Here is a 22,414-nt window from a genome sequence, read left to right as displayed (position 1 = left end):
CTCCAAAATTGCAGGAAAATATCCTGAGGATACATCTTCCTCTTCCTGTTCTATGAGCACAGCTGTAATAAAATTTCCCTACATTTTACAGAATCTTTAAGGATAATCAGTATATGCATGTTTCCACTTACTGTTTTGAATTCTTATTTTCAGAATATTTTTGGTAAGTCAGAACAACAGAACCAAAACAAGGTCAGTTCCGAGTCCTATGACCACTTCTTCAATGCTTCGCCTTTCATTTTTTGCCATGTTTTTCAAAATTTTTTTTTTTTTGTTCTAGATCTATGCTTTTAGGGCTTCTACTGCAATTGCTTGAAGAAAATTCTACCACATTCTTTTCTTTCTTAAAAATGCTCCAATATTCAAAGGGATTTTGTTGACAACTAGTTTGATATGAAGTAACAACACAGAACTCCCAGCAATCATCACCTAATACGCATTAGAAAAGAAGTCCCTGAGACAAGATGCTCTGTTAAACAGGTATTAAGAGCAGATTCCAGCAGAGATGACAAACACCCCAGGCTTACCTCCACCCAAAGAAACAAACCATCAGCTCCTTTTATACTGGTCACTGAAAAGCTGACAGGTGGTGCCAACTACAAGCTGCTGTTCATGAGACTTTAAATAAATAAATACACCCCAATCCAACAGCAGTATACCAATGTTACTGATTTGATATGTTATTGATTTAATATAGATTAGTATTAATTTGTTTAATTTTAATAGGAATATAGAATTATAAGAGATATTTAGTAAAAATCCTATGCTGCATTTGCACTCTATACAGGAACCGAGGCTACTACGAACTCCCCTGTACAGCCCTGTACCAAGGCTGAAAGAATTGGTCAGAATCACCTAGTAGGAACATTTAGAACTATAGCTAACAGGCTTAAGATTCAAGATAATTTTACTTATAAGGTATTTAATAACCTGAAAGAATGCAGAGAGATGTCAGAATCCAAATTAATGGGAAAATAGGGAAATCGGCTGAAGCAACATGTAAGTTTAAGCCAAGAAACAGTGTCCTCAGGCAATAGGTAACTCCGACAGGGGGAGATCGCAACCACCGACTCATTACCCACCGACTCACATTACACCCCAGACCCATTTCCAGGTGCTTCTGGACTCTACTGTGCAGAATCGGAAATAGGAGGAGAGTATGATAATGATTTCCAGGAATTGTTATGTTTATGCATGAATACTTAATGAATATGTATGAGTACGTTCCACATAAGATGTATGATTTTGGTGCATGGTGTGCGTCGTTGGTGAAAGGATTCACCCGCGCACCCGGCCGTTAATAAAGAAGTGTTTGCTTATCTGCATCAAATTGGTGTTGATAAGTTTTATTCCGAGTTTTTTGGTAACATGAGGGAAATACCAAATTCCCCATTCTTTCTTATTCAAGTGATTACATGAATACATAAAAGCCTCGTTCTTTGTTTCAAAATAGTTTTTAACATTATGAAGGGTTTGATATGCAAGTGCTGACCCTTCTTAGTTACACCAAATCAAAACATAAGTTAGTCCAAGTTCTGCAGTTTTTGTTCCTGAATGAAAGTGTGAAGCTAGACAAAGACTACAAAACCAGTTTGTGTCAGAGAATGATTTTGTCACCAATACGCTAAATTTGGTAGAAGACTAAATTAAATATCTACAAATACTATGTATGATTAATCAATACTGAGAACATTCTAAGGTAAAATAGCATGTGTAGCTCAGCAAAACATTTAAAAACGCCAGAGAAGGCACTGGCTAATAAGTAGCCTTGTGAAAGCTGCAGCTCTTCAAGGCTCCTTCTGACTATTCTTCTGACTTATACAGAAAAGTTTTTTAAGTATTCATTTCAAAAGAAAGAAAAAAGTAGTAATCCAGACTAGCTGAATGCACACTACTTCCTACTGAGTAAGAAACATCTTTAAGTTTTGGCAGCAGGTAGCTGCGATCCTGACTATCCTTGATTACCCTTTTGGAACATGCTGAACTTTTAACAAAGAAGAAAAAATTCGTTTGCTTTATTTGAAGGGCTAGCAAAGTGAGACTGTAAAGAAACAGAGTACTCCAATTCCATGGGATTGCTTTACTTGTAGAGTTTCACCATGAAATTATTGAATAGCTCCATACCTAAATGTAAGAAGTCAGCTGTAATCAAGTAAAACATACCATTAATCAACAAACTTTATACAATTAAGTACATTACAAATATGGATGTCTGAGACTCACAGCCTTGCAACAAAACATGAGCAGCCAGTTCATGAACATCTCCCAAACCAACCAAAGCCACAAGCAATGACCGTAAGGAGTGTATTACAAATTTATCGTGCTTGCAATATACTCCCCCCCCCCCCCCCCCCCCGCCTCAGTCCGAATGATTTGCACTCAGCTCCCAGGTCTACTTTTTTCTTAATTCTGCCAGCCTCTGGGGAAGGAGAAGGCGCATGTACCAAGACCGCTGCGCCCTCCCGCCGCACAGCGGCACCCAGGCCGACCCCCGCCCGCCCAGGCGCTACTCACAGCGCTGCTTGGGCTCTATGAGCTTCATGGGCGCGTCCAGGAGGCGGCGGAGGCCGGCAGGACCCTGGGCGCCGCCCGACGCGGGACACGGCACAGCACGGCACGAAGATGCCGCCCGCCCGCGTTTGTGCCGGGCCGCCGCTCCCCGCCCGCCGCCGCCCCATTGGCGCAGGGCGGGCCCGGCCCACGCGGCAGCGGGGCTGTGCCCGGGCGCCGCCGCCGCATTGGCCGGCACCGGGGGCCCTCGCTCCGCCCGCCCGGGCCGCCACCGGCGGGGGGGAACGCCCGCGGCGCGGGAGCCGGGTGGCCGCCAGCCCCGGCCGGGCGGCGATCTGCAGGGTAGGACCCGCGGACGCCTGACAGCGGGGCCGATGGCGACGCCGGCCCGGCCGGGCCGCGGCAGCGCCGCACGGAGGGGGCCGCCCCGCAGTGCTGCCGCGCTGAGCCCGCCGCGCTCGTCACTTACGTGGCCTGTGCCGCCGGCCCGAGTCCACCCTCCGGCGCAGCCGGCATTTCTTGGCCGCGGAGCCGTGGCTGAGCGGCGGCAGCTCCGGGCGGAGCAGCAGCGGGTGCGGCGCCTCCTCGCAGCCGCCGTGGCTCAGCGGCTGGCTCGGGGGGTGGAAGCCGTTCTGCAGCAGCCCGCCGAGCAGCGAGCAGGAGGCGGCGGGCGATGGCGGCCCCGCCGGGGCGGCGGGCTGGGCACGGAACGGCTCCCCCATGGCGGCAGACCTCTCCCCTTTGTCTCCCGGCTCAGCTCCGGCTGGGCGCGGTGGAGCCTCCGCTCATGCCGGCGCCCGTGCCCGCAGCTCCGAGCGCTGGGGATGCGGCGCCCGCCCCCCGCCGCCGGCAGCGCACGGCGCAGGCGTCCTGCCCGCAGCGCGCTGCAGAGGGGCGGCCGCCGTCCTCCGCCGGGGACACGGCGGCGACCCCCCGCCTCCCCAACGCCCGGCTAACGTGCGCGTTCCCGGCCGCCGCCGGCACCTGCGGGGCTCCGGGAGCGCGCCGGGGGGGGGGGCGCTGGGGCGGCCCCCACTCGCACGGTCCCCCCGGCAGCCGGCACCCCTGGCCCCAGTAACCGGCTGCGGGGTCATTTTCGCTTCAGGGCACCCACCCGCACGCTCCTGTGACTCGAGGTGTGCCTTGTACCCCGCACAAAAAGTTACTTGGGCATCAGCATCAACGTTCAAGTTTTTGTCTGCGTAGTCACGTTGTTTCCTCAACAGCTTAGTGGGGCTAGTGTGACCTTGAATGCGTCTGACCTCGTGCTTTTTTAGTATCTTGGCTTTCCCTGTGCAGCACTGGTAATCCTGTGACACTGATTTACTCTCTGACCCTTGAGACAGCCAAGTGTAAAAACACCATTTTCTGAATGAAATATATTAAATATCAAGTGGACATAAAACCGGGTGAGCTGTGCTGCGGTGCCATGCGTGTACTTGAAAAGAAGCGGTAATTGAATTCTGGCCCTGCACATGAAGGTCATTTCTTCACACAAACTGCCAGTCCCTACATGGATGATTGTTCTTAAACTAAAACCAGGTCACATCGTCTCTCCTCCTTACACCTAAAATTAGTACAGGACACAGGCCCTCCCCTGAAAAACACCTACAAAGAATGAAGAGCTATTCTAATTGCCTCCAGAAAGGGACATTGTATTAAGCAACTGCTTCCTAAGAGGTAATGTGACATTCTCTCCCCTTCTGGGCTAGGGACACAACATTATATTTAGGTAACTGGGAGCAAGCCACAGAAAAACAGGCGCATGAAGCTGGGGAAATGAAGAAAGCACGTTTGAGAACAAAGAACAAGTAGAATTTTCTTCCTAAAAACCAGTAACTAGTGTTCTGATGATTAAAACACTCCAAATTTTCCTTTTCCTCATATCCTAATGCATAAGCAACTGCTGTAATTGCTAGCCCAAACGCGATTGCCCTGAAGAGGGCAGGAAGGCAAGCATGCTATGTATGTTTACTGCTAGAAGGAGCTGTAGTGCTTCCAAACCTGTGAAATTCTTTGAGAACTCCCTAACTTACTGAATTATGTTTAAACTAAAAACAAGGCGGCCGCTGCCTTGACTGGCAGGGACCTTCATACCACTTGTTAGCAGTTCTAGGCAGCTGGCTGGTTACGCTTTGCCAACTTTCCTTGTTAATTCAGACCTCTCAGGGCATGAGGAATCCTTGCTGCTCTGTCCCCAGCTGGCAACGGTTGCCCCTTTCTCTATGTCTGACACAGAAACTGACTCCACAACCAACCCACCCGATGCAGAACAGGGGATCATTCCTGCAAATCTGTTTTTCTCTGCAACTGCAGAGCAGACAGATAGGCAGTTACTGTATCTCAGCTGAAGGGTGGCAACTTTTTACCTTAGTGCAACAAAAGGAAGTCACCTTTAACTGCACGCTTACATTCCCTCGTGGTAGGATAGCAGCCCACTGGCTCTGCAATGGAATACAGTACCTGTTTCAAGTGCTGTGCTCAATTTCAGGCAGTAAACTTCTGGAATGACTAACAAAGGATTAAATGAAAACATCAAGTTTTAGTCTAGGAAATGAAAGATTTGAAGAGATATTCAAATCTGGAACAGCTAACAGCAAAGGAGATATATCACAGTTGCTGAGAAACTAGAAGGAATTCCTAAGCAGTAACTGCAGTAAGGGAAATTCACTTTAGACTTCAGGCATTTCCTAGAATGAAGTTAGACAAGCATTAGACTGCACCGGAAGACTCAACTGTCCATTGCCGCAATTTTTTAGGAAAAATTAAATATCTGTGAGGAACAGTCTAGGTTGAGCTGATCCTGACTTAAAGCAAGGAAAAGGCATGGCCTAGACACCTTACTGAGGTTCTTTACAATCTTTTATTTCTAATTAAATATTTCCCTAATATTTTGCTGTAAATATTGCACAATTATGCTCAGGTCACTGAAAAGTTCAGGGGCAGTGTAGACCAATGGCACATAACAACAACAAATGTCACATCAAATAATGCTGGAGAAAATAAGAAACAGAGCAACATTAAAGACGGTCCAAATCAGTTGACAGGTTTTATGTACAAGGACAGATGAGTCCTTGTGAGTGAGTCCTCTAAGTGAGCAAGTTTCCCTGATCTTGTAAGCTCTCCAGCACGAATGGAAGAAAACACTTTCCTAACATTTTGTATTGTTGTGGAAATATCAAGTTTCAGACCAAGGTGCTGCTTTATCAAAACAATTTCAGACTCTTGTACTGGCGAATATCACATGAACTGATTTCTGCACTGCAAAGTATCACCTTTTACATATAATTTTTGTTTACACTTGTTGAATTTTGGAATGAAAGGTTTTACATACCCTCTTCAGTTCTGATTTCAGAATTCTTCAGCTCTTCTGCAATGTAAACTAAGACAACGGGAATAAAACTAGAGTGTTTGATGTATTACGGGATCATCTGTAAGGGTTTAAAATGAAGTAATCTCATGTTCTCAGGTGTATATAGCATTGCTTGTTCTGGGCACAAGCAAACTACAGTGCAATCCATTTGGCATTCAGGGCAAAAAGACCTGAGCCTTTTGCATTAATAAAGTTGAAACTGGGAGCATATGAATTGTTCACCCTATTCTGCATCATCTGTGAGCCACAGGTAGAACCACAGTACAGCTTTTCATGAACTCATTGCCTGATGTAGACACCCTGTGCTCTTCTCATATTCTACACTGGAGCTAAATTGGTGATGTGAAGGTCTCACATTATACTTAGTGTTTGAAAATCTGGAATGTCTTAGAAAACACAATCCAGAAGAGATATGATGGAAGTGATAATGTCACCTCTTCAAAACAGGACAAAAAGCAGAAATAAACTATCCTGCTACTCTCACAGTTGAGCCATTGGCTCAAGACCTGCTGTCTGCTGGTTTTTTATCCATACTATTTATGAGATGATGCATCACAGCACAACTGGCTGAAAGCAGGTATTGTTTTTAAGAGGTACTGCACTCTCTTGCCTTTATACCACAGATACACATTCAGTATATTACTGTCTACTCTACATCCCTTTATATTAATTTCTGTATATTTTATATATATATAAGTTGTTGCAAATCAAGAACTAGGTAGAACTACAACACCCGTCAATGAAGTCATGGCATGTATTACAGGTTGAATTTCTAACCCTTTAGTGCAACCAAAGTGAAGTTTTCCTCTTCCTTTTATCCTAACTTTATAAATAAACCCTGTGAGCCACTTCAGTTTTCAGTCTAACCTGCAAGACAACAATCCAGGTAGAGATGCAATATTGGCAAACAAAATTGAGGATGCTTACAGTTCTTTCAATATTAACGTTTACTCAGGATTTCTGTTTTCTTTTCTGAACAGGAGTAGGTGGAAACTACTTGCTTATTTTAAAATATTTTCCTATATATTTCACTAGCAATCTGGTGGGAAGAGGACTACAAACACGTAGTACACTGAAGAAATCCAGGACACAAATGGACTCAGAACAGTGAACAAGTCTGCTACACTGACTCACTGCATATTACACATTTGCACAGCAAACACTTCCTGGATTATTCCATCCCCGCCTGCACTTCAGACTCCCATCTTTTTGTCACCTCTATTTATTTGTTTATAAACACAGAGAGCCAGGCTGCAATTCTCTAACTCTACAAGTCAGCTTCAGCAAACTAATGACTACCCTGGGCTTAAGATACTCTGCCACAGGATCAAATATGCTGTGCTCCAGCCCTTACAGTTTCAAAACCAATGGAACTGAAAAAAAACCCCAAAACCCAAACCAAACCAAAACACCCTTTCAGGCATGTTATCACAGGCAACCTGGCCTGAAATTTTTAGGCTCGTCCTCCCTCATTCTGTGGACCTCCTATGTCCTTGGTCTGAGACTAAGCTAAAATAAGCACCAAACAGGTGCAGTCCACAGGTAAATCCATTACCCAAGAACCAAAAAAAAAATCTTACAGAGCACCAGTGGTGTTATTCTAATTCAAAGCCATGCAGATACAAAGCTTTGGTCGTATTTTGGAGAGAAGTAGCATGTACACATCTTCTCAATTTACACAAACTCTATTAACCAATGCCAAGAGTGTAATGAAACAGACTTCTGGCACAGCTGCTGGCAGATTTATGTTCAAGGGGTTGCTGGCACTCTGCCATTTCTGTTTACATTTCTATTCTATGTTTACCCTGTTTCTATATTACAGGAAAGTCATACTAGTTCTTATTCATTTTTTCCCCTTTGAAAATAAAGCAAATACAGTACAGCTTAATAAAGTAACATGAAAATATTAATAGCATTTCTTGCAAAAAATCAGATACTGTTGGCTTAGGTATATTCACATATCACATGTATCAAAAGGAAAGAACCACATCTAGGAGTTCAGTATTTCTTCCTAATTTCTTTTCAGAACTGGGAAAAAAACGTACTAAAAACAACTAGCCTTAGGTAGACACCTGTTTGGAATATGTTTTAATGCTCTTTCTCCCTTTAAATTGCAGGACTAGAAGACTAACAGTCAAACATAACTATATAATGACATATGATAAATGTGTAAATCAAACGGGACAAAACCAGCTCTAAAACTGTGTAGAATTCTTATCTGGAAAATGCAATGACAAAGTACTTAGAAAGGGACCCAAAGTGCTCTAGTATTATCAGTGCCATCACAGGAAAGCTAAGCCTTACTATGACAACAGCTAGCTAGCACGAGAATTCTGCTTTCCCCCAACACTAACGCATCTGAGAGGGGAAACTGATTGCAGATGATAGAGGAAGTGAAGGGCATAAATTTAGTCATATGCCTAAATCTTTGCCAGATTGAGGCCAAGAAAGATTATATTGAGACCATCAGTTCCTTTCCTTTTCTCCCCACCCACCTCCCAGTGCAGGCTCCTTTCAGTTATGCCTTCTGTGACACTTAAACAAAACCTGTTGATTTAATAAAAAGCCCGGTTCCCCTGCACAGAGTTGAAGCTCATCTCCCCTTCACTTTCATCAAGGATGAGAAAGATGGAGAAAGGCACTCCTGTCTAAGCGGGAGTTTAGCTTTGGCAGTCTGAACAGCCCTCAGGAGGCGTGTTCTTTCACTTCACTGATGACAAATAGGGCATAGATAGATCTCCTGGCCCAAGTGCCAGGCTGAATGTCCAGGAAAGGCGGTATGAACGCTACCTGGAAAAAGCTGTCTGGACTAGAACATAACAACAATAGCCAAGACTAGGGAATAACAGTCAGAAGAGTACACAGGTGTATCCTGGTCTTACCAGCCTGCCCATCCCTGCGGCCAGACTTTGTCGTGGCCCAAGTGGTTTCTACAGTTATTCTCTGGCAGTGCTGAGATGTGGTTAGAGATTGTGGTTGCCGTCTTTCATCCCAACTGAAAAAAAGCATGCAGCAGTCACAAAACAGCAAGAACCTTTTCCTTCTAAAGCTTTTCCTGCCGATATCTCTGTTTCTCTGTGTCCAACTAGACAATCACAACTTAATTTGCAGGTGCATTTACTCTCCACAACTTTAACTGATCCCTGGCAGAGCTGTTGGTTGCCCATCTTTGGTAGGAAACAAAAACCTTCAGTGCCTTAGTTCAGACATTTCAAATAAACTCCACAAATTAGTAAACATTTAGAATCTAGTCCTTGATTATTGCTTAGGATTACAAGCCAGTGAAGATAAAGTAGGTGTTAAGAGGTGAATCATCTTTTTTCCATGCCATAAGTTCTATTCTGCAGAGAGTTTGTAAAAAAGGAAAAGCCAGGTAATTGATTCAAACTATTAGGTATGTAAAAAAGCTAAAAATCTCATTTCAAATACACTGTCCTTTGCTCCCATCCACTCTACCTTGTACCTAAGTATTTGGCTCAGTGTACTGCTGCTTATCTTTAACTATCAAACTTAAATATACAAAATGTAATTGAAAAACAGGCAAGTTAACAACCCAGAGATTGAGAATTACTGTTCATCATCATAAAAATGATCGTAACAAGTGACAGAGCATTTGGTAGAGAGAACTTGGTAGAGAAAAGCCTTTGTTCCTGACTGCTCCCCCACAGACAATTACCCTCATGTATGTAAACATACTGGTTTTGCTCGGCTGAATGTCTTCACTTTTTTTTCCAACTCAGCATTTTTATATGGACCTTCATAATGCCATCAGGAGGGAAGTAACAGCTTCAAAACAAGCACTTTGAAAGACAGTAACAGAATGGCTGACAATTACAAAAGACTCTCTCTTCCTTATTCAGCACTACCACATCTGAAGAGGAGGAGAAACTGGTTCTCCTATCAGTACTCAGCTGCATGGAGGTTTTTCACTTGCGTTGGTCTGTATTCCCAGAGTATAAATGCTGACACGAAATTCCCATGGATATTAATGATTATGAATCAGATAAGAACAGGTGTTATTGATTAATTGTAATTTAGTGGGAAATAACCACTTCTCAATTTTTAGTGATGAATAAAATTTTATTAGCAAGCGGCGAGTGAGCAGAACAGCGCTGGGTGTGCTGGGAGTCTCTGCTCTACCAAGACACAGACCTTACAGGACAGCACTGAGTCCCTTTATAGTGTAGGCTTCATCCATATTCATGATGGGCGTACCCTGAGGGGGCTGCAAAGTTGTAAACAAGTTTCCCGGGCTTTTCTCCTGTTTTCGCGGGCTTTTCTCAGGTTTCCGTCACAGAAGGGGGGATGACTCAGCACAAGTGTTTTTGTAGTGGCTTGGAGATGGGGGCCATTTTAGCTCCCTTCTAACAACTGATTTTAACAATAGAAACTATATACATATATCTTATTTCTTATTTACATAAGAGAATTACAAAACTGTTCGGCCACAACATCCTGACTACAACTTCTTTTTCCCCTTGAGATTTGAATAACAAATACCATATATGTTTTATTACAACAGGGAACCAGACTTTCTATGTCTGTATGTGGAAGAGGGAAAAAAAGCATCTCTCTGAACTATTCTAGCTAGACATACATACCTCCAAACCAGACAAAACTGGCTTACTCCTCTAACCCAGGAGGGAACACACAGTGTCCATCAGAGGCTAGAAAGGTCACAGAGCTTCTATTTTCCTTCTTCCAAACTAGTCCACAGATGGGAATCGGTGCAAAACAGAAACACACCACACCTTTGGTTTTGCTCCTCAATCACCTTCAGTAGCAGGGAAGTGTATGTCTGAAAGAGCATTTAAGCACAGAGTTAAGTCCAAACACCACAACTAATCTAGAGTTAAGACTTTAGTACTTGAACAACATGACTTTGCTTTCTGATAGATAAAACAAACATTTGCTTAGGTTTTTGATGCTGAACAACATTTAATATGTCCTTGTGAAATCAAGCTGAAACCACAGACAATAAAACTCAAATGCTAATCTTTTTAAAAATACCTTTTTTATCCATGTTTGCAAAGAATCAGAGTCTTGTGTAGGAAGGGGCTGTGCTATAAATGACAAATGTGTTCCTAAAGGCTCCAATTACCTAGTAACAAAGAAGGGAAATAACCAAACATTATGCTAACATTGGGTTGGTTTGCCATAGTTACATCCTCTGATGTTTCTGTGACTGGTGACCTTTCAGAATAAATACTACAGGGAATCGTCTGTTCTGTGAAATGCATTTCCTTTTGTTCAAGAGGCCAATTTAGTGCTTTCAGGTTTTCACAAGGTCAATACAATCTATGTACACACAAAAAAAGAAAAACAGAACTACACAGACTTCTGTCTTTTCATTAGATACACTGTGAAAAAAACCCAAAACAATAGAAAGGAACTTCCAGGATCTCTCCCACACAGAAGGCAACTTGCATTTCACTGCAGGAACCTTAGTGTCACCAAAATCTTTGTTTTCTTGCAATAAAACATAACTAATACACACACTTGGTCTAATGGGAATTTAAGACTCAAAGAGACCATCTGGGTCATTGAAACAAGTTCTCTGAATCAATGATTAACCTGAAAGGGTCTAAGAAACATATATGCCAAGTACCACAGAGCATAGATGATGTTCTATTATCTCACAACGTATGACTGAACACCTTGGGACCAAAGCATTATTTTGACACACATAAAGTCCTAATTATACACATTTATCATTCTTTTTAACCCAGAATGGTAAAACAGACTCCTTGATCTCATGAACACTGCTAATCAAATTTGCTGTATTTATCCTTAATTTTGACAGAGAAGTCAGATAAAGAAGCCTCGGAGTTACTTTGGTGCCAGACATTTCACACACGGGAAAAGAAAACAAAAGCATTGTGTAACTCCTGTACAACAGGAGACAGAGATACCTTTTTTGTTTACAAAACCTCTGTATATCCACTGAAAACAGAACTGATAGTGCTAAGACATCAACCCCTCATACTTTTTGTCTGACTGCTCTATATGTGGCAAGCACCAACTGATTTGCGTTTCCTCCCTTTATAAAATTTACTTAAAATACCAAAGGAGACATCTATCTTAATTTCATTTCCTCTTAGAAGGAAAAAAAAAAAAAAAAAAAAAAAGAAAGAAAGAAAAAAAAGAAAGAGAACAAGCACACAAACCAGACAGGAAGGTACAGCTACCCCTGCTGCAGTGGTTATGAGGCATCAGTGGTCATGGATTGCAAGTGAGAAAATCCCCACAAATTACATGACATGATCTAGTCTCCATTCACAAGCACAGCTGCAATCTAGCATAAGCTGGAATTGATACGCCTGACCTAAAATCCTAAACCAAGAAAAGCTGCCTGATTTATGACCTCCTTATTATTGCCAGTTTTCAGTCCTTAGATCCTCCCAGAACATATAAACTAAACAACGCACACATAAACCAAGTAATTTTTAGCATGGATTAATTCCCACATTTTGAAGCAAATGCAAACAGCACTGGATAGACTGTTTTCATAGGAGTAGCAAAAACTACCTAATCAATTAAAACATTAAAAAAATATATATATATGAATTTCCTGCAGAGAGAAATAGGCTGGAACCCTACTTTCACTGAATGAGAAAGTCTGTGGTTAAAACATAAAAAAAATATTCTCTGCCCCTATTAAATTTGATTGTAAGCAGACTGATTTCAGTCACAGCACAGACTGGCATAAGGAAAAAGGAAGAAGACATAGTTCTACATTTAAATACTTTGCACTAATGTAGTGCTCTGTACCCACAGGTCTTCAGACACTTCATAAAGTGTGAATAACTGCTCTTCTCATCTCCCATTTAAAGAAACAAAAGCAACAATGCTAAAACAAAAAGTAGTGAGAGAGCTGAGAAAGGACTTGCAGACAGGTCTCACCTCCAAACCGAAACACGTATTTGGATCAGTTTGACCCAAAATGAAAATTAAAATATCCATGCCCCCCAACTGGAAAATTCAGTTGCAGTATTCCAGAGTCATTCTCCGATTTTTAACTCATTTGCCTAGGCAGGATCAGTGCTGACATGGAAATATGAAAGACTTCTGTTTGAAAAAATCAGAATATCCTGATTTTCTTAAAAGGAATTCCCATTTTTCTCAGCCAGTCACAGATTCAGGAAACACCTTCAGTTCCTGAGAAGTTGTATTCTCAGCAAAATTGGCTATTAATTTAGCAATGCTTTGCGTTGGCCGATTAGCAGTCAAACCTACATTTCATCAGACAGAACATGCTGTCTTCTATTTGATATGGCAGAGCCCTGGAAAGACTCCTCCTTCATGCTGTTTATTGAAAACAGGATCCATTTAGGTATAAAAACCAAACAAACAAGCAAAAAAACCCTCTTGCAGTTTCATCAAGTTAACTCATCAGTATTGGCTTCTGTGATAGATAGTAAACTATTTATTCATCAAATTCAGTTAAAACAATGGAGAAGTAAATCACCACCTGAGCTATGTAAAGCTAATATTGCTACATTGTATAAAACTAACCGACTAACAGCAAGCGCTTAGCTTAACTAACATAATAAATCAAGGCTGTGTAGGGGGTAGGTAGAAGATATAGTGGTGCGTCCTTATCAGAGCTTTAACAGAGACATGTAGAGACAAGAGGCAAGCAGAGACATGTCAGAGAACTACAGAGGCTGCGCAGAACCTTGGGGTGAAAAGTTCAACGGCGAGGAAGAGGAGATACTTCATCTCTACGACCACTATTCAGGACTCTGCGACCACCGCCCAGAACTGTTGAAGTTTACTGCGCAGAGAAACCTCATTAAAATATGAAGCGGGGGTAGGCGGGGATAGATTATGAATATATATGAGAGTTTCATTAATATACATCACTTTGTAACACATAAGCAAGACGAAAAAACTTCGAAAGTGCGCGCCGTTGGTGGAGTTGAACTCCCCGGCCGCCCAGCGCTGTTTTGCTTGTTGCCGCTTGCTAAATAAACAATTGGAATTTTTATTGGCCCTGTCTCACATCAATTTGAGAATTTACCTATAACAGCTTCCTTTGTTGAAGTGCCTTGAGCCCATTAGAGACATACACCTTCACTGACATCTTGCTGTTCTGCTTGGGAAATTCAGCAAAAAGCTACCTATTTATCTTTGCATGTACATCCACATAAGTTATGTCAGCTGGCTGTCACCAGTGTGACCAAAGTTCTAGGCACACAGGTTACTGACCTCAAAACACGCTGTTTGAAGTCCTTGTTTGACGTAATTTGTGTTATTCTCTACGTCAATAGCTATTTCATCTGTTGTCTACTATATTTACAACTGAACAAAATAAAGAGAATAGAAACTATTACTCAATGCAGTTTTCCTTAGACATTCTCCTGTCTCACTACAGGAATAATTTCAGCTATGCTAGCAAATATCCTACCTTTTAAGAATAAGGATGTATAGGTATCTGCAATGAACATGAATAATTTCTAATGTTATTAAAAACTCAAAACTTCCAATTTAAGAATCATAGTTGAGAAACATGAACACCTCACAAAAATGTGCCTGACTTTCCTCTTCATTACTTCAGCTGAAAATCATTAAGAACTACTACAATAAAATCATGCTCCATATTTTCACTGCACGATGAACATGCAACGTGGAGGTAGTATCTGACTTTTTTTAGGGAAGAGTGTACGTATAGCCAAATGAAACTGCGTTCCCAGCAACCAATAACACTGAACTTTGATATGAATTAATGATACAGAGGAAGGGCAGGAACAAAGGGAACTGGGGGGCAAAGGGGAAGATAAGCAACAGACTTGCCTAAAAAGAGGCCAGAAATCCCAAACTTGTGGTCTGTGTTCTCTTCCCATCAGAGGCAGGCATGGGCATTAGCTGTGGTTTCAACAGATCAGACCTGCATTGTGATATTCCCTTACAAACTGCAGCCAAGGAGGAGGGGCAGGGCAGGGAGAAAAAAAGAAAGAGAACAGAGACAGGGGGTTACAGCCAACAATACAATATATCCATCCCAAGCAAAGATGGCATGGATCTTCCCATCATCCCCATGTCAATGTTCTCAATAATATTCATCAAACAATTTATTAAGAATTCTGAGGTGAAAAGTTTGTTCATAGGAATGTTCCTGTGATGAGGCTTTAATAAATCACAGTTCCTGTATGGAAAGAAATACAGACCACATTAGACTTCCCTTGTCAAAGTTCACTGCTGAGATTCTTGGTGGCCACAGCTGCTTTAGACACCCAGTAGCTACTACAGCATTCACCTAAAACTGAAACCAAAACATCAGATAAGAAAAATTGGCATGTGTAACACATACTCAAGCAGCACTGTGGCATAATTTGCAGCGTATAGCTACATTTGTTATACCTGAAATCAAGCCTCATGTTTATTTGTAACAGCAATAGCCATCTGATTAAAAAAATAATAAAACTATAGCATCTATTTCTGAATCATTTGTCTTGGATAATTAATTTGCCAAGAGCATGAGTCACCCAGTTGGAAATGAGTTAGAAAATTACTCATTTCTAACTTTATACTAATATTATCCTTAAAATAAAAGGATTCCTCCCTTACCCCTAAATTGTTGCATGTTTTGTTTCTTTTCACAATGCCAAAATCTGCTTTATACAGAATTTTTGGATTGTTGGAATAATTATCTTAGGTTTATAACGCCATTCACCCAGAAAGATCTTACGGTGCTTTATAAATGTCTGTGTATTCTTCAGTGCACCCACATACATGATGCAGTACATGACAGTACTTGGCAACACTATACAAAAGCACCTGACTGGAACTGCAGTCAGATCCTATAATCTGTTGAAACAGCAAAGGGAAACTCAGATGCACAAAACTGAATTACTAACAACAGAATTTTGCTGTTTACAGCTCAGTTTTTGCAAAATGGGGTTTATTCTGACTACAGAGGGTCAGATCAGCCAGTGCTTGGTAACACTCATCATTTCAGTGGAAACCTTTCAATTTCTTCAGATTTCAGCTGTGAGCAAACTTTCAGTAAGGAAGCCTGGCCTGCTTCAAAACTCTTCTCATCCTTGGCTGCAGCATGTTGTGACAACATCAGGGCAGCATTAAATGGAGAACTTTATGCTGAACAACATTTGGAAATACTCTCTCTAACTCTGCAAGTCTGGATATGCCCAAAGGCTGCAATCCAGCCAGCCTCCTGCATATTTGACTCCTTGCTGAAGAATTGCCAAAGATGCAACTTCAGAAGCAATTTAGCCAATCTAAGACTGCCTAATAGATGAGAAGCAGCCCTGCTCTTTTGTCCCACCAGCATTTCTGCCTGCTCTTCTGCTGTCCCAGCACCTGTTTGGCCACATGGATCTACTTGCTGATTTGGCTGAAAATAATGGTATAAAAACATGTTTAAAAAACTAGCTGCTCATTAATCAACCCTTTGAGAAGCAACAGAGACTTCATGAGTTTTCATCATCTTTCATCTGCTGGTGCACTTTCAGGGAAGAAGACTGTGCTTCTCTTCAAGGACTGCAAAGAACACTGTAGTCCCATCGCATGGCACAAATACAGGCTCTTCTTTTCAGGAGTATGACTTCATTCTATGCAGGGCAGATGTCTAGTGTGTATTAAGCTCCCTGCCTTCTGTTTTTCCTACAGGATGGGCAATGGCCAGCCTGAAATACCTCTAAAATATAAGCTTACAAAAGAAAAGAAAAGGAAGATGAGCTCAGACCAAAACAGGAAATGCCCTGGGCCATTTGTTATTGTCAAAGAGCCATTATTTTCAAGTCCTTTAAAGATGTGACTGGTTAAGAAATTTGTTTTCTAAATGTTAATTCCTTGCCCTTTTATCATGCTTTAGGATAACTGTGTTACCCAATATTAGACATTAAATTTAACATCTAAACTAAGAGGCTAGAAAGCAAGGTTCCTCCAGGGGGCAATTCAGGTTATGGTTATATTGCTTAGCTGTACCATGTAGCATAACTGGAAAGAACAAGAGTTTAACTTAGGCCTGAAACTATTCTGAGCATTTCTCACCACTGGCTCTACAGGAAGCCCAAGTTAAAACATCTGAAGGTCAGTGGCATGACTATCCCACTCCAGTCACATCTTCACTTAAGTTCAAGGAGAAGCCCTGAGTGCCCAAAACCATGATGACATTCCGAGGAATGGTACATAACATCAGACAATGGCACTAGTTTCTGAGGTCAAGACAGACAGTTGACACTTGCCAAGGATAAAAGAAGCTCTGTCTTGGGTGTCAGAGCCAGAAAGATGAGTAATACTACACTGAAATACTGTAATGGCTGCACTGTAACATATCCTGCTCCTTGGATTTAGCCCATGTTACATGAGCAGTAAGCTTCTTACTCTTGAACCACATCTTTTTGAGGCACCTTATATTTTTGAGACACAGAAGTGTCCAGTCTTCTGGCTTCTACACAGAACTATATATATATATATATATATGTACACACACACCCCCCTTTAGTGGAGATCTTTCAGTTTCTTCAGCTATCAGATAAATACCTGATATTTATTTAGATATATCTTGGTATCTTGGCCAGTTTCCCCATTTCAGAATGGCATGACTCTAGATATGTATTGACTTCATGTTCCAATTTATTTATCTTGTTAAGCTTCTAGTAAGAGGACAGCAACAGTTGAGAATGTAACGAGCAACAGAATGCCTTTGGTAAAGTTTTCTGGGCTGTTCTGAGGGCTCTGGGACCATTAGACAGCTGTTTACAGCCTCTGTTTTACATAACACTACAAAAGAAGAAACAGTATTCTCAAAAAAGTAATCCTAAGGATTAAAGCTTGAATTTCTTACACCATGAAGAATTTCCATAAGCAGCCTGGAACTGAAATAAAACTTCTGAAACCTCAGTTGAAATAAAATTCAAACATATGTTTCATTTCAGGAAAGTCAATCCTGAGATTTTTACCTTTAAATAATGGTTACCCATGTTGGTATTTACATAGCTCTGTGGATGATTGAAAAAGAATCAACAACACATGGAGAGAAATAGTTTTACTAGTAAGATTTGGAATTCATGCCCAGCCCTTAACCTGGAGGTTTCAAGCTAACATACTGTCTGCAAAAAAAAATAATTAACATCATGTATGGCAAAAAGTGCAAAACAGGCCTAGTCCCAGACTTAGAGATAAAAAGACATTATGCAAATATTTGCAGAACATAGGCATAGGTTTAGAAATTAAAAAAAAAAAAAAGAAAAGAAAAAGAAAAAAGGGGACATTTTAGGGAACCAAACAATATTTGGATACACAGTTCAAACACCCTTCATGAAATATAAGCAGCACATATAAAAAACATTTTCTGAAGTAGCCAGTGTTCCTGTACTGTATCTGTCCTTCTGCATTAACCATACCACTCTATTTTTATGTCCAAAGGATGTAACCTTGAAACCCATAGGAAAACTAAGATGGCTGTGTGAAAACAGCGGCAAAGCTCATACTGACTTCTCTAAGTACAGGATTCGATTTATTATTCCAGCTGTATAGCCATTTCTAACAGTATGTCCTGAGACATCGGTAGAATGTCGACTAGGAGAGAAGAATATTACACACCTAGTTGATACCAAATGTCACTCTTTCTGCTTGTGCTTTCTATGGCAAGGTTTTCAGTTATGTGATTACCAGTAACTCAAAAATGCCTGGTTTACATGATTCAGCATGATCACAACCCAAAGTGAGACAGTGTACCGGCTCTGGCTGGGATGGAGTTAATTTTCTGGGGCACATCACAAATGCCCCAGAAACTATATTTAGCAACCAGTTCTACGGAAAAGCCATCTATGCAGACTTTTCTTAAAAATAAGACAGCACGCAATTTAAGAGCAGTCATCTTTTCTTGTATAAATACACTTTCACAAAAAAACCTTTGACCGTATATTTTTTAAACAATAGTTTTACTATTCACAACATGTATCTTAAATACCTGATAGCTAAGCTATTTGCTACATGACTATGAATCAGTCAGACAAAACAGACTGAATGTTTTGACATTTGACAACAAATTGCATCAGACATTGACACTGACAAACAAAATGAATCAAACAGACAAAACATTTACAGGACAAATACTTGTGTCACAATGTGAAAACAGTTCTTACCATTTTCTCCAACGGAGGCCACTTTTGCTGTTACATTGACTACTGTGATACTGTGTTGTTTGGCCTGATCAGCCAACTCCTGTCTAAATGCTTCAGCCCCTTTCAGCAATAAAGAAGTAAGATACTTAGCCATCACTGGTGGTCTTACAGCATCTGTGCCAGAGTTACAGAAAGACCCTAGAAAACGCAGAAGAAAAATAAAAGTTGGGTTTTTTTCCCCTCCAGTTAGTAAAGCTTCAGTTTCCTTTGGTAGTAAAACATATAAATATATATATACGCACATAAATACACAAAATATTTCTCAATTATTATTCATCTTGAGAGTCTATTAAATTTTACTCCAGATTGGCAGTTTAAATGAGTAGGGTATGTCACAGAAACATTTAAGAAACATACTTTATCATCATTTATGCTGTGATGATGTTAAAAAGCTCCTGCGAGGTTAAGAATGCACTGTATTAGGCAAACATGAGTACAACTGCGCTAATGGAAGGCCCTAATGATCCTGCCTTGAAAAGCTTCCTAATCATAGTAACAAAAGATTTAAATGGATGGATGGATGGATGGATGGATGGATGGATGGATGGATGGATGGAAAAAATATACAGCACACTAATACTGAAAAAAACTGCATTACTAATTCCTCAAAATATCCAAGCCATTCACTTATTTTAGTTGCTAGAGCCAGTATAGAACACTATTACTGTGAGGCACTTGGTTACACACGCTTCTTTAAGAGCTGTTCGAATTAAAGTGACCTGAGAACCTAAGTACACTCATACACTTGGTAAGCGTAATGATCCAAGACACACAATTATGTTTTCAGGTACATTTTTAAGCCTGTTGATGAGAGATAGAAGTTTCTGATTTCAAAATGCTAGATCTGACCTTCAAAACAGTAATCATTTATATTACCGTATTGCAGAGAATAATTGATTTTGAAACTATTTGGTTTAATTACAAGATTAAAAGGTTGGTTAAAGCTGAAATGATCTCTTTAGCTCATCAGAGAATTATGCAATAAATCAAAGGGTAGAATGAATAACCAGGGTGGAGGGAGAAACAGCAATAGCTTTTTTGTCTCAGTTGCACTCTTTCCAAGGACTAAGTCTTGAGTTATTCAAATTGAACAACATACATCTTAGTAAATATAGTTCAAATCTTCTCCTATGTAAAACAATACAGCTCCTGCTCAAGGAGTAATACTATGTTTGCCATGTACATGCTTTCAAATGAAGCTATGAAGATTTGAAAATTATATGCTGAGCACATGTAGCACATTTTTATAACACAAAACCCTGTCATGGGACCAGGTGGCCTCAATGCATCTATGAAAAGCACACATGCAGCAGTACCTAAACATGCCTTAACACAACCATGCCTCCAGCTGTGAGCTCCCTGTCTCTTCTCTTCTCAGTGAATGACTTTAAACGACCACAGGGCAACAGGCAACCCCAACACCTTACTTGCCACAGCAGCCAGCCCTGGCGCTGGGAAGCTGCCAGAGGCCAAGTGTCAAGGCCCGAGTCCAGCACCAGGCGCTATGGCTTGCCTCCAGCAGCCCATCAGCGATCCCCTCCTTCCTCCCCAGGCCCCCGGCTGGCTATTTCACACTGCCATGTGCTGCTCAAGCCCCCTCTTTGCCGGTGGGTCTGGGATTCATTTTCCAGACTGTATTTTATGCTTCCAGAGCACCTCAAGGGAGCGGCCTCATGACCATCCGCCAACTCCTTCCTCCCACCCTGCCCGAACTCCCGCAATTACTCAGTTAACCAAATTACCCACGAAACAGCCGCAGCATTTGGAGGCCGGCGGCTGGCAGAAAGCCCCTGCCCCTGGGGAAAGGGCCCCGACTACAGATACCGCCGGAGCCGGCTGCGGCTCCCGCCCCACACCGCCGCGGGGCTCCAGCCAGCCACCCCCCACCCTGCAGGGCTGGACCCCGCCTGCTCCCGGCCGGGGACGCCCAGCCCCGCTCAGATCTCCCGGGCCTCGACGCCGTCACCTGCCCCCGGGGTGACGCCTCCGGAGCTGGGGAGCGCCCACAGCAGCCCCCAGGCCGGGCGCCTTCTGCCGGGGCTGGGTGCGAGGGCCCGGCGGGGTCGGGGCGGCGGCGGGTGGTCTGTGGCCTTGCTTCGCGCCGAGGCGGCTTCCGCCAGCGCTGCCGGGCCAGCGGGGCCGGTGGGGCCTTGACGGTGGGGCCGAGGTGCTACGGCTGGACGTTACGGCGGGCCTCGCGCTCCGGACCCCGTCACCTTGTCTCCCGTCGTTAATTTGACGTAAGTTCAGGTCCCTTTGAAGGAAGAGACACTGTGCTGGCCGACTGACACCGGACCGCAACGTGAATATCGTCTGCTTGCCAGTGACTGCCTCTGCGCCCCTCGGTTCAAGGGAAGGCTTGAACGTATGCACGCTGATGTACAACAATTACACGGACAAACTCAAGTCATTTTTCTCTTAAGTTTGTGCCTTTAAAGCTAATCTTGAGCAGGAAACAAGCAAATAGTTGAAGAATTGAAAGTCAGCTGTGGAAAAAATATATTGGATGAACTGGGAAATGTGACACTGAAGAAGCAGCTTATTGCTTAAAGGACATAAAGGAAAATATACCTATATCAGTAAAGAAGAATGCACAAATCAACAGCCTGCAAAGTCATGAGTTCACAAAATCAGCTGTATATGACTTAGAAATAATGTCACCTGAAGGCAACTGATGGCACGGGGCCAACGAGGGTACCACTATATAGGTTCAAATTAAAGGCAGTGTGAAATGCACCCACAGGACTGTGCAAATCACAAGATAAATGACACGCACTGCCCTGAAAGACAGGTGAAAAGGGGCTGATATGGCAGACTACCAAGAAGGTAACGCAGCACACCATTTTCCTCCAAGGCACCTCTGTGACAAGGAACGGGAGCTTTCCTGCCAGTCAGCTCCAAACAAGCCCTGCAGAAGAAGGACTCTCCTCCAACCAGGATGGGAAGGCAGTGCTGTCAGGGCACAGGGAAGCGCAGCAGAACCAGGAGTGCTGAGGGGAAACTGAAGTGCTTTGTCAGTTCCCCGGGGAAGATGAGTTGAGTACAAAGACGCTGAAGCCAGTTCTGGTTTGGCTGCTGCTCAGATGTGCTGAAGGATGCTGGGCCAAGTCCCAGAAGTGTTGACTGTGTCTCTAATTTCTTCTGACAGCAGTGTAAAAGCTACCCGAGATACGCTGTCTCAGAGGGCATCATCTCATCACTCTGATGAGGAGACTATCCACAACTTTTCAATCCTGTCCCAAATATAAGGAGCATAAGTTTCTAAGGGTAATGACGAGAGCTGTAACAAGTAATTCATAAAAAAAATCTTTTCCCCTTGCAGAGTGGCAACCTTGCTCCACAAGTTATAGAGGACTTAAAAAGAAACATAATCAAA

The 22,414-nt window shown here is 42.4% G+C and overlaps 1 long non-coding RNA gene across 1 annotated transcript; it reads right to left on the bottom strand.

Moving 5' to 3' along the window:
- Window positions 1–10,143: 10,143 nt before the first annotated feature.
- LOC141919119 (uncharacterized) lies at window positions 10,144–19,093 on the bottom strand. The gene is made up of 4 exons (XR_012621879.1): window positions 19,000–19,093; window positions 15,055–15,149; window positions 14,681–14,799; window positions 10,144–10,682 (listed from the first exon to the last, which is right to left on the bottom strand). It is a non-coding gene; the product is annotated as an uncharacterized LOC141919119 (long non-coding RNA).
- Between the last annotated feature and the right edge of the window lie 3,321 nt (window positions 19,094–22,414).

The sequence above is a fragment of the Strix aluco genome, unplaced genomic scaffold (genome assembly GCF_031877795.1).
Source record: "Strix aluco isolate bStrAlu1 unplaced genomic scaffold, bStrAlu1.hap1 HAP1_SCAFFOLD_80, whole genome shotgun sequence".
Taxonomy (NCBI): domain Eukaryota; kingdom Metazoa; phylum Chordata; class Aves; order Strigiformes; family Strigidae; genus Strix; species Strix aluco.
Note: the sequence above shows the minus strand (reverse complement) of the source record. Positions and strands in the feature narration are given on the sequence as shown.